Genomic DNA, 15,820 nt, shown 5'->3' with positions numbered 1-15,820 from the left:
GAGGAAGCCTTGATTGATTTTTTTGTGAGTTCACATTCATGCTTGGAATATGGCATGAGGTTGATTGGCTGAAAGAAAGATTTGGTTCAACCCAATCTATGGCCAGGTGGTACATGGAAGTCCATGGCTTGTTTGGATTTTTCATATTTTAATAAGAGCTCTTTTCCTCTTGTGTATTGTGTGTAAATGTGCTTGTTATTATGTGATTGTAATGGTTGTTCTATCATTGTTGATATGTTGGTTTTATGTTGGTTATAAGCATGGTTTATGACATACTTGAGTTATGGATCTCATCATATTTTGATTAGTGAATGGATGAACAATGAATGTATGACCTAATTGATGATATTGCAATTATTGTTATAGGGCATAAGACCTTCTTGACGAATCTCAGATAAGTATGAGGTCCCTATGTTCAGATGTGTATTTATGACCTGTACATAACATGTGTTATGATGTGTTTGATGAAATATTTGTCATGGTTAGGCCTTATCAAGTAACATCCTTGTTCAATATTTGCTTTAGAGGCTTTGTCATCATGTTATTTATCATTTATGGAAGTTTCATGAAGTTATAGGCAGAGGCCAAAGTCTTGGCCTTGAAAAGGTGGCTCAGAATCTGTGATTGCTAGCACAAAATTGCCTGAAAAAGGCCACAGTCACATGGAGGCCTTGTTGTGGGAGTGACTAGAGGGTCTCAGATGTATGGAAGACTTGTCATGGGAGTGACTTTGTAGTATACCTAGGGGGATAATATGGGGTACAAAGGGAGGTACCCAATGGAATAATAATGCGATGGGAAATAGTAATAAATAAGGTGGTTAACCCGTATCATGTAAGGGACCACAAGTAGTTAGCAATAATGTAATGAGTCGATGGTATTAGATAGATGGTATTGAGAGAACCATGGTAATGACCCATGGTATTGTATGTATGAGGCCTATATAGAGGCTAGAGACTCCACATTGAGGGATGTCAAGGATTATTGTGTGAATAGGCATATGGCTTGTGGAGTGTTCTCCTTCCTTAAGGAGTAAATGTATGTTGTTGCCCTACCTTAAGGGTTTGATATCAATAAAGAAGCATTTCCATCTATTTGATCTTGTTATTCTTGGGTTTATTTCTATTATCTTATATTTTCAGTTCATATCTATAACAATTCGAATCAGAGCTATAACAAGTGGTATCAGAGCACTTTCTTGGGCAAAAGTGGAGAATTTTTTATTTTTTATTATTATTATTTTATTTTTTTTTGCAGGAATTTTTTGGGTGCCAAGTTTGCAGATCATATCTCTACGTTCTGGTGAAAAATCTGCAAAATACAATTTCATATCTAGATTCTTTGTGAAGAAATACCCAAGTTCAAAAAAAAAATAGGCCGAATCGAAGTCCGGATGAGGGAGATATTGATGATTTAAAAATCAGTTGGGTTGCAGACATTTTTTTTGGTCGGTGGGTTTATGGCGCAGATCTGTACATTCTATTGCATAATCTGAAGAATATAATTGCAGATCTGGATTGTTTGTGAAAAAATACCCAAGTTCAACAAAAAAAATCAGTCGAATTGGAGTCCGGATGAGGGAGATATCGCTGATTTAAAATCAACTCTTTTTTCAGATATTTTTTGTGACGGCGGGACAGTTGCAGCGTGGATCTAAAATTCCAGTGCCTAGATCTATATGCTTACCACATGGGAAGATGCAGAATGGTTGTTCCATTTCTGAAAACAGGTCATAATAAGGATTCTGAGCAATATTGACAGAATTGTGGCCATTTCAAATTTTTGCCAAAATTTTTGTGATGGCGGGCCTAGATCAGAATTTGAGGGACTTGTATAAATTTGATGGCTCTCATCCAGCCACATGGCTAGCACAAATGGAGAAATATTTCACATTGAATCACATCATAGATGATGCGACTCAGCTGAGTGTGGGAATCATGTACTTGGACCACGAAAGATGGCAATGGTGGCAGTGTCATCAAAAATTCCATCCAAGGACAACTACTTGGCAGATGTTCACAAAATCTATTTGTGACCACTTTGACCGTAAATCTAATTTTGTGGGTCCTCTTACTAAGCTCACACAGACAGGCACACAACCTAGCAAAGATTTTATTTTTACAGGAAAGAAGGAAACCAAGAAACCTAAGGGTTATTTTTTGCTAGTATCTCCTTATTGCAGGTTCATGAATTGATTCAGAAGGAGAAGATCATTGTGTCTATAAAGCCTAGTTGCAAGAAAAATCTCATAAATGTCAATTTGGCAAAAAAATTGCAAGTGCCAGCAAAACACATTGAAAAGACACAGGTTAATGATGATGATGTGCAAGTTTAGAAAGATTTGAAGCTTTTGATGGATAAGTATGTGTTGCATTGTGATTTTTACACTTCAGATATGGATAACATGGATGTTGTTTTAGGATATCCTTGGATGGAATCTGTGGGTACTGTTAATATTAATGTGCAGAAGAAATTCCTGAAGCTCTGGTATAAAAATAAGAAAATTACATTGCAGGATATTTCCATTAAGACCCAAGCAGAGACTATGGAGGCAGAAGCACAAAGCTCTAATGACACTTACACATCAGATGATGAGCCTTTGATGATCGACAATCAAACACAAATAGAGGTTGAAGCAGAAAAGGTTACAGGTACTGATACATCAGATGAGGACTCAGTGGTTGAAGTAATATTAGAAGATAAGAAACAACAGCAGGCACCACAACATGTACCAGATACCACTCAGGCTCCACTGTTGGTTAAAACTTCAGCATATCACCACCCACATCACCTCGCAAGAAAACAACCAACAAGATGGCAACGAATTAGCCACAAGGACAACAACCCCCACATGATAGATAGAGAGGAGTGGTGATCCACCTACTACACATCAACATAGAAGAGCCACCACGGTCAACTTCCATCTCAAGCGAGCGAGGCACCAGCTGGATTGAGGGTTCACCTTTCTCTTGGATGGCTAGATGCACGTGCATGGTACCAGTGGACTACTCTTTTGAGTATATCTTATTATTTGTGTTCTTCCCATGTTTCGAGGATGAAACATGTTAAGGGGGGTGGAATGTAGTATACCTAGGGGGGATAATATGGGGTACAAAGGGAGGTACCCAATGGAATAATAATGGGATGGGCAATAGTAATAAATAAGGTGGTTAACCCGTATCATGTAAGGGACCACAAGTAGGTAGCAGTAATGTAATAAACCCATGGTATTAGATAAATGGTATTGAGGGAACCATGGTAATGACCCATGGTATTGTATGTATGAGGCCTATATAGAAGCTGGAGACTCCCCATTGAGAGATGTCAAGGATTATTGTGTGAACGGGCATATGGCTTGTGTAGTGTTCTCCTTCCTTAAGGAGTGAATGTATGGTGTTGCCCTACCTTAAGGGTTTGATCAATAAAGAAGCATTTCATATTATTTCTGGGTTTATTTCTATTATCTTATACTTTCATATCAGATCCATAATAGACTTGGGGTCTAGTTCAACAAGACATCAAGTTCTCTCATGGGTTGGACACCTAGAGGGGTTGGTTGGCTCCTGAAGGTTCTGTAGCTCCTAAAGAAGGTCAGTTTGGTTTTATTTAGTCGATTCCAATTCCTTAGTTGTACTTGGGGAGTTGAACCATATCATAGTAACTCTTCATCACATGTTTACCCTAGTGGATCAATTAGCTTAGGTAAATGTGGGAGGAGGGTGTTACATTGAGCTAAATATTTGAATGGTTTTTTATTTCAACTACCCTTTTCGTATAATCGATATGGAAAGATGGAAAAACTAACAAATAAAAATATTTTGTAAATATGGCCACTCATTAAAAAATTTCAAAAATACATTATTTCTTGACTTTGCAAAATAGGCTATAGATAAAAGAAAACCTTCAAAAATTCTTGAAGGAAATAAATTATTTCAAACACTAGCAAAGAAGCACATTATTTCAAGAGTAATCTTGATGCGGTAAATTATTAAAACTACTTTACAAGATATATTTAGTAATACCTGAAGGGACACTATTAAGAATTGAGTAGTTATCAAAAGTTGTGATACCTAAAATTAAATAAAATTGATGTGCAATATCAATCCTCCTGCAAACTATTGACAAGATTGTCTCCCTTTTTCATCATCAACTAATTACTAACAGATAATTACATACACATATATAATTATAACACAACAATTGTAACATTCACAAACATTACCATCCAAATCCAAACACATAAACACACAAACCACTCAAAGCATCCAAACATAGGCATACAAACCATTCAAGGCAAGCAACATAGACAAAATTAAAGAAGATAATGATATGGTCATGTCTAGCAAAGAAAACATCCAAAGTATGAAGTATATATATATATATATATATATATATTACATTGCCGCCTACAACTGGAACCAACTTAGATCCATCTAACTCGGAACTATTGTGCATTGAGAGGGATCAAATCCCTCGAGGTGCAAACATTTCCTCAAATTCTACACTCCAAAAAGAAATTTTTCACCTTGAGGGATTTGATCCATCTTGATGCATGATAGACCCAGAGTTAGATGGATCTAGGCTGGTTAAATATACAATGATTATCCTACATGAGATTGTTCTTTTCTTTAGGTCTTTCATACAATTAAGAATGCTCCCCTTAATTTGTTGTAACCCTCAACAACCTAAATAGATAAATCTAAGATTTTTCAATCAAATTAGTCTTCAAATCGAACTATAAAAGATGTGAGAATCTAGCCCATCTATTCATCTTTCACCAACACAACTTTATTTATTCATTTCAACCATGATATTTTAGGATGAAACTTAGTTCCTCCACTCCCTATTTTGTTTTAAGGGTCCTACATTTGGCTCCTCCATTTGTTCTTCTTTTGTTGAAAATATTTTTTTTTTGGCTTATGGATTGAAAAATAGTTTTGGGATTATTTTTTGTCAAGTTTGCTACTTCAACTTCCACAAATTGAGACCTTCATTAGCAGGGCTACATCATTATAATAAATCAGAAATGGGTTGTTATTGCAACCCTACTCATTTATTATCTTTTGTTAAACTTGTTCATCAAATTAACGAAAAGCCAAACTTGTTTTTCTCTTATAAAATCAATGCATCGCCCTCTAATCTTAAGCATTCGATCTAAATGGAACAACAAATACTGACCATTTGTCTAACTTAAACTTACAGACATATCTATCATAGAGAGTCAATACATAAATGCATAAAAACTTCATTAGATCTAAGACATATAATATTGATCCTACATAATTGGACACATGCCTTAGAGTTGACTTGATCATAACTACTCTAGCAACTTGCCAATTAGGGCAATGTGGCTGACTGAATGAGTTTCTAAACTTCTTTTAATTTTGATTTTTTAATAAAATGAATCCAATCACAAAACATGATTTCCCTAGTACTAACAAGATTTCCTAATTTAATCTTTAGAATAAAAATTCCCTAGTGCTCAAAAGATTTTCTAATTTCATTTAAAAAAAAATTGTGTAATAAAATAGATCAAAATAAATAAATATAATTATTAAATTTAACCACAAAATTTCTTATTTCTTTAAAACCTCATAAATTATTGAGCCTAGAGGCTTATTCTACAACTCAATATGAGAGGAATGTGTAAGTTTGTCCCGTCTGTCGAGTTGACATGTGTCTCTTTAAAATAAAAATAAATTATGCTCTAAATAGAAAAATAATGTTGGCTATAATAATAAAAATGAATATGCAATAAAGTAATTAGAAGTACAACAAAATATGTGAGTAAGATGTTTAAACCTTATACTTTTCAAAAAGATTTCAACAAGAGATTTAAATAAACTATTTGAAGATCTATGACATGTACTTCTTTAAAATAAAAATAAATTATGCTCTAAATAGAAAAATAATGTTCGCTATAATAATAAAAATGAATATGCAATAAAGTAATCAGAAGGACAAAAAGTTATGTGAGTAAGATGTTTAAACCTTATACTTTTCAAAAATATTTCAATAAGAGATCTAAATAAACTATTTGAAAATCTATGTGCAAATTTGTTTGTCCAAAAATTTTAACCAACATCAATCCAAATAAAAATAATTTTTTTAACTAATTTTAATCTAAATAAATAAAAATAAAAATATCTCATAAAACACAAACAAACATTCATATAACAATTATATTATTATTTTATTTCCAATTGCCCATCTCTCCCAAATTTTGGGTTTGAATTTAACATAGATGGATATGAAAGGCCTTGAAGTGAACATATTGTAATTTTACTATGGGCGCTAATGCAAAAATCGATCAAAACAAACCATAGTAATGCAAGGTTCGTTTTGAGCTTGAATTTTGTTACCGTGTGGTTTGAGTTGAACCTTTGTGGGTCTGAACAATTTCAGAGTTAAGTTAATATTTTTGCTCTTTAATATGAAAAATTTAAGGTTTTATGTTGGTTTCTTTGCGTTTGAGTTGGTGATTTATTGATCTTTCTAGTCGGCTAAGTGAAAAAGCATCTTATTTTTCCTATATTAAATTATTAATATTAGTTATTTTAATATTTTAATTTGATAATATTTAGTAAAATAATAAAAATAATAATTTGGGTTTTAAAAAAAAATATATAGACAACTACAATACAATTATTTTATGGGTTTAATAATTATTTTATCATATATTTTAAATTTGATTAGATCATAAATTTACATTCAACAAAATTTGTTATCACATCAAAAATCTAAATTAGGTAAAATTTTAAATATCTCTACTCTTTACTAAAACCAATACCATTTCTTGAATCAATGAAAAAGGTTAATTCAACACAACAAAAAATTAAAAATCTTGCTCCAATTTTTTTTAATATTTCTTTTATTTTTATTTTTGTAAAATAAATCTTAAAAGGAAAAACCATATCCTATGGATATATTAAAATCTTTAAAGGCCTAAATATTTCCACATCAAAGTTGTAACATTTGAAAATATTAATTTTATATGGTTTTATTATGAATTTTGTTATCATGCGACATAAAAAAACATCATTAAATCTAATATTAATATTATAATATTAAATTTAATAACTTTGGATTAATACAATATTATATCTAATATAATATTAAATTTGTTATATTACAATATATATGAATATATCATGATATATATTAACTCTAGATATATACGGGAGGAAATAATAAAGACACAGTGATAAAGGTGGAGAGATAGAGGGAGTGAGAGAAAAGGAGAGAGAGGAAGGATGAGAGAGAAGGATAGAGATATGGAGGGTGAAGGGGAGAGAGGAAGGGAATAAGAAAGACATAGAGAGAGAAAGAGAGAGATGGAGTGACAAGGGAGAGATATAGAGAAATAAAGGAGAGAAAGAGGGAGATAGAGATATAGATGGAAGGTGAAGAGAGTGAATAAGAGAGAGAATGGGTGTGAGTTTGGGGGGTGAGATAGAAAGACACAAAAGGAGAAATGGAGGGAGATATAGATATATATGGGGAGGGGGGAGAGGGAAGATGTTTTTTTGCACTAGATGCATTGATTTCAATGTAGATGGTGATTTCTAATCATATTTGATTGCTTGCATTGAAGGAGATAAACTGAAGGAAAGGGGAGAGGAGAAATGAAGAGAGAGAGAAGGAAAAGAGAGAGGAGGCGAGTGGGAGGGGGAGAGAGAGAGGAGGAGAGAGGGAGGGACAAAGATATGGGGTTGGAAGGGGAGAGAGGGAGGGAAGAAGAAAGACACAAAGAGAGAAAAGTGGAAAGAGGGAGAAAGGGAGTGACAAGGGAGAGATGGAGAGAGAGAGTGAGTATTTTGGGGGTGAGATAAACAAACAAAGGAGAGATAGAGAAGGGGAGGAGAGAGAGAGAGAGGGAGGGAGATAGTGACAAAGTTGGAGGGAACAGAGAGAGAGAGAGATGAGGGGGAGAGACATAGGGAGCTGGGATAGAAAGGGAGAGAGGAGGGAAGAGAGAGGAGACATGAAAGAGAGGAGGAGAGAGGGAGGGAGATTGGGGGGGGGGAGGTAAGAAGAAATACGAAAGGAAATATGGAGAGATATAAAGAGGGACTGATAAGGGAGATTGAGGATAATTGAGAGAGGAGAGTAGGAGGGAAGAGAGATATAAGGGGGGAGAGGGAGAGAATGGGAAGAGAGGGGGAGGAAGAGGGATGGAGATATAGATAGATATGGAGAAAGAGTCTGTTTGTTTTGGGGATGATATATGGAGACAAATGAGAGATAGAGGGAGATAGAGATATAGATGGAAGGTGAAGAGAGGGAAGAAGAGAGAGGGAGCGAGGGAGAGAGAGAGAGAGATGGATATGGAGAAAGAGAGCGTGCATGTTTGGGAGAGGTGAGATAGAGAGACAAAGGAGATATGGGGGAGATATAGATATAGATGGAGGGGGGGGAGAGGGAAGAAGATTTATTGCACTAGATGCATTGATTTCAGTGTAGATGGTGATTTCTAATCTTATTATACTGCTTGCACTAGATGCATCGATTTCAATGTAGATGTTGATTTCTATTTATATTTGATTGCTTGAATTAAGTTTATTGATTTCAATGTAGATGTTGACTTCTAATCCTATTTGATTGCTTGCACTAGATGCATTGATTTTAGTGTAGATGTTTTTTAATTCTATTTAATTGCTTGCACTAGATGCATTGATTTCCGTGTAGATGTTGATCTCTAATTATATTTGATTGCTTGCACTAGATGCATTGATTTTAGTTTAGATGTTGATTTCTAATCCTATTTGATTGCTTGCATTAGATGCATTTATTATAGTGTAGATTTTGTTTTCTAATACTATTTGATTGCTTGCATTAGATGCATTGACTTCAGTGTAGATGTTGATTTCTCATTTGATGTCACTGGATATATGATGATACATTAATTTTAAAGTGATTAGATTAAAATTGTGCATTGATTTCAATGTAAGCACACAAAAAAATGTTGGCAGTGTGCATTGATTTTTGTGTTACAATAATTCAACCTATTAATATTAGAGAGCAAGAGAGACAAGGTATGATGTTTACTAGAATAACTTGAGTTGAAGATTTGAATGGTTTACAATTTCAATTTCCCTTTTCATATAATCGATATGAAAAGATGGCAAAACTAACAAGGCTGAAAATAAGAATAGTAGAAGAAAATAGTTTGAGATTGATCATAATGAAGACTATTTATAATTGGCTACATTCTTAATATTCACATTTTCTATATTCAACACTATTGCATTGCCACTTTGCATTCAAAATTTTTATTTCATCATTAAAGTTATTAGCAATATCTATCATCTCAACAAACTGAGGTAATTGAGCAAATTTAAAATTAAAACTACCCTTCAAGATATATTTAGTAATACTTGGAGGGACACTATTAAGAATTATTTTGATGTTAAAAGTTAAGATACCTAAAATTAAATGAAATTGATGTGCAGTATCAATCCTCCCGCAAAATATTAACAAGATTGTCTCCCTTCTTCATTACCAACTAATTACCAACAAACAATTACACACACATATCGAAATATAACACAACAATTGTAACATTCACAAAAGTTATCATCCAAATCTGAACACATAAACACACGAACCACTCAAAGCATCCAAACATATACATACAAATCGTTCAAGGCAAGGAACATAGACTAAATGAAAGAAAAGAATGATATGGTCATGTCAAGCAAAGAAAACATAGTGTAAATTTCAAAGTATGAAGTTTATCTCAAATAGATTGTTAAACACAACCATGGCGAAGACAGAAGATATGAAAGATGAGCATTAGATGCATATATTATTCACATGATATACATTTATAATACATTGGAGTGACTCTTGGATTCATCTTCTAAGGTCTCTTGGAATCCCTTTAACTGTTCAACTTCCTCAACATAACCCTTAGCAGATTAGGTGTCCAACATTCCCCCCTTAATCCGAAGGGGTATGTGTGAGTCCAAGAAGAGATTTGTAATACAAAAATGTGCAAAAATGCATGGAAACACTAGGCTGAATGTGATCTCTGAAATGTTGGCTTAAGGTGGTGGTTTAAGGATGACCATCAACACTGGAACTCTTAGTGCAGTTCCCAAAACTCTTCCAAATATGACAATAATTTGAAATCTTCTGCTAGAGGAAGTATTCCTAATGCTTTGGATGGGGAGACCTTCAAGATGGAAAAGGGAGGTCTACAACCTACGGTGGTTTAAGGATGACCACCAACTCTGGAATGCTTAATGCAATTCCTGGAACTCTTCTAGAACTGGAAAGAAGCTGAAGTCTTCTGCTAGAGGAAGTGTCCCCAATTCTTTGAAGAGGGAGAAGCTCAACTTGAAAAGGGAGGTCTCAACCCCGCATAGATGGTTTAAGGCTGACCACCAACCAAAGGCATGCTCAAGGGCATCTCTATCCCTGGCTACAACTCTGAATTAGGCAATAGGTTCAAGTTGTGTCTCAAACTCGCTTGATGTGGCTTTGAAGCTTGTATATGACCATCACTTCCCCCCTGTCAGATACACGGTGAGAATATGGAGAAAAATCAATTGCAATATTTTTCAATACTATAGAACAAGTTCTGACATACGATTGAAATACCTTCTTGGATGTTGAATCCCATTGCCAAGAAGCGGTCCATCCATGATGAATATTTGTTCTTGCAGGAGGCTTGTTTTTGAAGAATCTGTTTGAAGAATGAGTGGTTTTATGACTGTGCTCACATGGATGAAGATCAAAACAATGATCTTTCATATGGCCAACTTTGTCACAATGTTGGCATTTAACAATCTGTTGTGGCTGTTGTGGAGGAGGAGCATAATCTGGAACAACTAAAGGTGAACTGTCATGAAGAAACCCAACACTATGGAACTAGATGGGTTTTGAGTAATCTGGAATATGAAAGGACACATCCTTGTCATATCCAAGACCAATTTTGTTCTGGTTTCTAACAAGCTCTTCCAAGGTTTGATGACATGCTTGGGAAGTGGAACCTGAATTCTTGAATCTTTATACAAAACTACTCCTGAAATGGGTACTGCATCTGCAATTTCTTGTTGTTGATGGGATTCTGTCTCAATGTTCTAAACAAAAATAGGTTTAGAATGATGTCTATTCTATTGTAGCTCATCTCGCTGGAATTGAGATTCAAGTTGCAGAAACTCGATCATTTCCTATGCATCTTGTAGACATATTTGAATATCGACAAGACTGGATTTGCTAATTTTTACCATATCATGAATAGTGGAATGAATGAGGGTATTCAACAATTCTATTGTATCATCAATTTTAACCATTTTCCAAACAATTCAAGCTGAGCAAAAGAAACCTTCTAGCTGTAATGAATACAAATAGTGTTCTTTCACTGATAATATTGGCACCTCTTTCCTTGTTGGAAGCCAAATATCTTTGCAAAATTTGGTATTGTACTGATGCTCTAAAGAAAACAGTCCTCAATAATAGAACCAACCCTCAATGGATTTCATGCATACATGGTGGATATCACTCAACATTAAATGAAGTATGTTTAACAAGCGATGATTTGTATCTAGGGAAGAAACCACTTCTCCGATGATTCACCAAACTCATAATGACTGAAACCATAAACTGTCATAGGAAAACCTACGACATCAAGATGTTCCCAAATCCAACAATTTTTACAAGATTTCAAGAACCAAAGTCTTCAAACCAAAAAATTCAACAACTCAAAGGCATCAGACCAACAAAGAGCCTTCAAATAGCCCCAAATTTTGGCAATTGATCTGGAATTTCAGCAGTCAAATCCAAACTCACCAAAAAGAAGCCAAATTTTCCAACTCTGGCTACAAAAGCTAGCTCGGTAATGATTCTCATAAATTAAACCGACACACTCCTATGATTCTAAAAGATTCCAAGCCTCCACATCCTTTTTTACAAATTGTAAAACAAATTCAACATGAAAATGGTCAGAGTCACACAATCTAACCTTTTAAAGGCTATACTCCACCAAAATAAAGTTTGTGTATGGTTGAAACTGACTGAGACAAAATGGTTGCAAAAGTGATGGTGTTGTCGCTGCCTATTTTGTCTCGTAGAAGCTTGGCGTCCCCGATGTTTGTGCCACGTTACAACAACTGCATGGTGTTGTTTCCAAATTTGAAGCTCGCCTTGTTGGGATTCTCGATAGACAAATGCAGTTCAAGGCTAACATTGGAGTCAAGCTTCAACTATGTGGCATCGAACTTGAACTCAAAGTGGCTGAGGGACACAAAATTCATGATCACCTTGTGTTCCTGTGCCTTGAACACAGTGAGTTCCAAAATCACGCACACAATGACTAAAAGAAGTAGAAGAGCAATGGTGCTTCCGCAAATAGAAGATCTAACACTTCCTGCAATGACAAAGGAGCTCAGTGTCACCTTTGTGATGGTCATCTAGGTTGGACCTGAATGTTTTTTGCTTACAAACTATTTTGTTGCTAGTGTTCCTCTACGCACCAATAACACACCAATTTTCTTTCAACGTCTTTTTACCACCACATAAATCTTTTGGAATTGAGCAAGCAAATGCAGTTTCTAGAGAGCGGGAGATGAATCGACAAGCTGCTTCACATAAATCAATGGAGAAAGTGATTCATAAATGTGTCACTCTACCTTCTAGTCGCATTGCCCACTAAAAGGAATGTAAGCACCATACCAAGCGCTGCATGGAACATGACCATACAACTAACGCACATGATGTCAAACCAATCAACACAACATATACACTTGCAGGTCGTAGTGTGCATTACATGCCACTCAATACACTTAATATATACAACACACTCATTCAATATACTACACATAATATATAATATATTCCCATCATATCTCATATAGCCTTAAAAGGGACAACACATTTCATAAAATTTATGAACCATACCAAGCTTTAGTTTACATATGGTCTTCAAAAGAGCATAATCAACACACATATAAAAACGGCGGCCTTCAAAAAAACATTCAATATATAGGCAACATACTAAGTCGACTTTTCATACCATACGAACTTTTAAAAGAGCTCAACGCAGCATGGACTTGAATTTACATACTGTTGCCAGGCTTCCACATACAACGTATGCAATTTCAGGTCCAGTCCTCGTAGGTTAACACAAATAACCAACAACATTCAATTTTCCAACAACTGCACCATACACAACATTATGATAACATTGTACAATGAGGAGACAAATCAAACATTTATACGGGAGACATAGAAAATAATATGACCATCGTTAAGAGCACTAGGAGAATAAAATAACGCCAAACATATAGAAAATTAGTTGTGTAGGTATTAGCAAAGCAATAAACACATCTAAAAGGATAGGAAAATCAGATTCGTGAGCAGGTATGAGTAAGAAGAGGTGTTACCTTAGGTTGCAAGAGGTCACATAATGAATCAACTCTCTTAAAATAACCAAGTAATCAAACCATATCAGCAGGCCACAAAACCCTCACACTTGAGCAGGACAGGAATACGCTTGCAACTCTGATACCATGTTAAACACAACCATGGTGAAGACAAAAGATATGAAAGATAAACATTAGATGCATATATTATTCACATGATATACATTTATAATACATTGGAGTGACTATTGGATTCATCTTCCAAGGTCTCTTAGACTCCCTTTGATTGTTCAACTTCCTCACCATAACCCTTAATGGATTAGGTGTCCAACACACATATACAATAATAATAATCTAAAAATGTGATATTGTTTCCCTTAACTGGAACCAGCCTATATCCATCGAACTCCAGATCTATCATGCGTCGACAAATCCCTCGAGATGCAAAGCTTTCCTCAAATCCTACACTCCAAAAACAAGGTTTGGACTTCGAGCAATTTAATCCCTCTCAGCGCATGATAGATCTAGAGTTAGATGGATCTAGGCTGGTTCTACAACCCAATATAAGGGGAATGTGTAAGTCCGTCCATCAGTCCTTCGAGTTGACATGTGATTCTTTAAAATAAAAATAAATTATGCTCTAAATAGAAAACTAATGTTGGCTATAATAAAAAAAATGAATATGCTATAAAGAAATTAGAACTAAAAAAAGATGTGTGAGTAAGATGTGTTAAACTCACATGGAATGTAAACAATCATAAATGATAAAACATTGAATTGCATATATTATTGACATGATATACATTTATAGTACATTGATGTGACCCTTGGATTCATATTCCAAGTGGTCTCTTGGACTCCGATGGTTGTTCACATTCTACACCAACCCATAAAGGATTACATGTCCAACATCCCCCCCCCCCCCCTTAATCTGAAGGGGTATGTATGAGTCCAAGAAGAGAGTTGTAATACAAAATGTGCAAAAATGCATGACAATACTAGGTTGAATGTGCTCTCTGAAATGTTGGTATGAGGGGGGGTGGTTTAAGGATGACCACCAACATTGGGACGCTTAGTGCAGTTCCCGAAACTCTTCCAAATCTACCATGAAGTTGAGGTCTTCTGCTAGAGGAAGTGCTCCTCATATTTTGAAGAGGGAAACCTTCAACCTTGAAAGGGAGGTCTCACCCAACATAAAAAGGGAGAACCTCAACCTGAAATTCAAATTGAAAAGGGAGGTCTCAACCTGTGATGGTTTAAGGATGACCACCAACTCTGGAATGCTTAATGCAATTCCTAGAACTCTTCCAAAACTAACAAGAAGCTGAAGTCTTTTGCTAGAGGAAGTGTCCCCAATTTTTCGAAGAGATGTCTAAACACCACATAGATGGTTTAAGGCTGATCATCAATCGAAGGCATGCTCAGGGGCATCTTTGTCTTTGAATACAACTCTAAATCTGGTATGGAAGGTTGTGGCTCAGGCTCGCTTGATGTGGCTTTGAAGCTTGTAGATGACCATCACTTCTTCCCTGTCAGATACAAGGTGAGATGATGGAGAAAACTCAACTGCAAGATTGTTCAATACTCTAGAACAAGTTCTGACATATGACCGAATTATCTTCTTGGCTGTTGATGCCCATTGCCAAGAAGCGATCCATTCAAGATGAATCTTTGTTCTTGTAGGAGGCTTGTTTTTGAAGCATCTGTTTAAAGAATGAGTGGTTTTATGATAGTGCTCACATGGATGAAGATCAAAATAATGATCTTTCATATGGCCAACTCGGTGACAGTGTTGTCATTTAACAACTTTTGGCTGCGAATGTGGAAGAGCAGAATCTGGAACAGGTGAAGGTGAACCGTCATGAAGAAACCCATCACTTTGAAATTGAATGGGCTTGGAATACTTTGGAATATGAAATGAAACCTCCTTATCATATCCAAGACCTGTTCTGTGCTTGTTATTGATAAACTCTTCCCAAGGTCTGATGACCAACTTGGGAGGTGCAGGCTGAATTTCTGCATCTGCATGTAACTCTGCTCCTTCATGTAACTGAATGTTTAAACCTTATACTTTTCAAAAATATTTCAACATGAGATTTAAATAAACTATTTGAAGATCTATGTTAATTAATTTATGTCGATATCAACTTCATATATATCTATATATAGAAAAAATTTGTTAAAATAAAATATTTTAATGTTGTATATAAAAAAATATTCAATTTGAATTATCAATAAAATATTTTAATACGAATTAATATTGATATATACTTAAAAATATATTAATAATAAAAAACATTTTATATATATTTCATGAAAAAAATAATTTTTTACTATTAAAACTTTTATTTAGTCTTTTATATATTATATATAGCATTCAAAAATACAATTTAAATAATGAAAAATTACATTTTGTATTTTGCACTCTAAAAACATATAATATTCAAAAATAC

Source organism: Pinus tabuliformis, chromosome 7 (genome assembly GCF_031772625.1).
Source record: "Pinus tabuliformis cultivar Carrire ecotype Pingquan chromosome 7, CPIR1, whole genome shotgun sequence".
Classification (NCBI taxonomy): Eukaryota; Viridiplantae; Streptophyta; class Pinopsida; order Pinales; family Pinaceae; genus Pinus; species Pinus tabuliformis.
Note: the sequence above shows the minus strand (reverse complement) of the source record.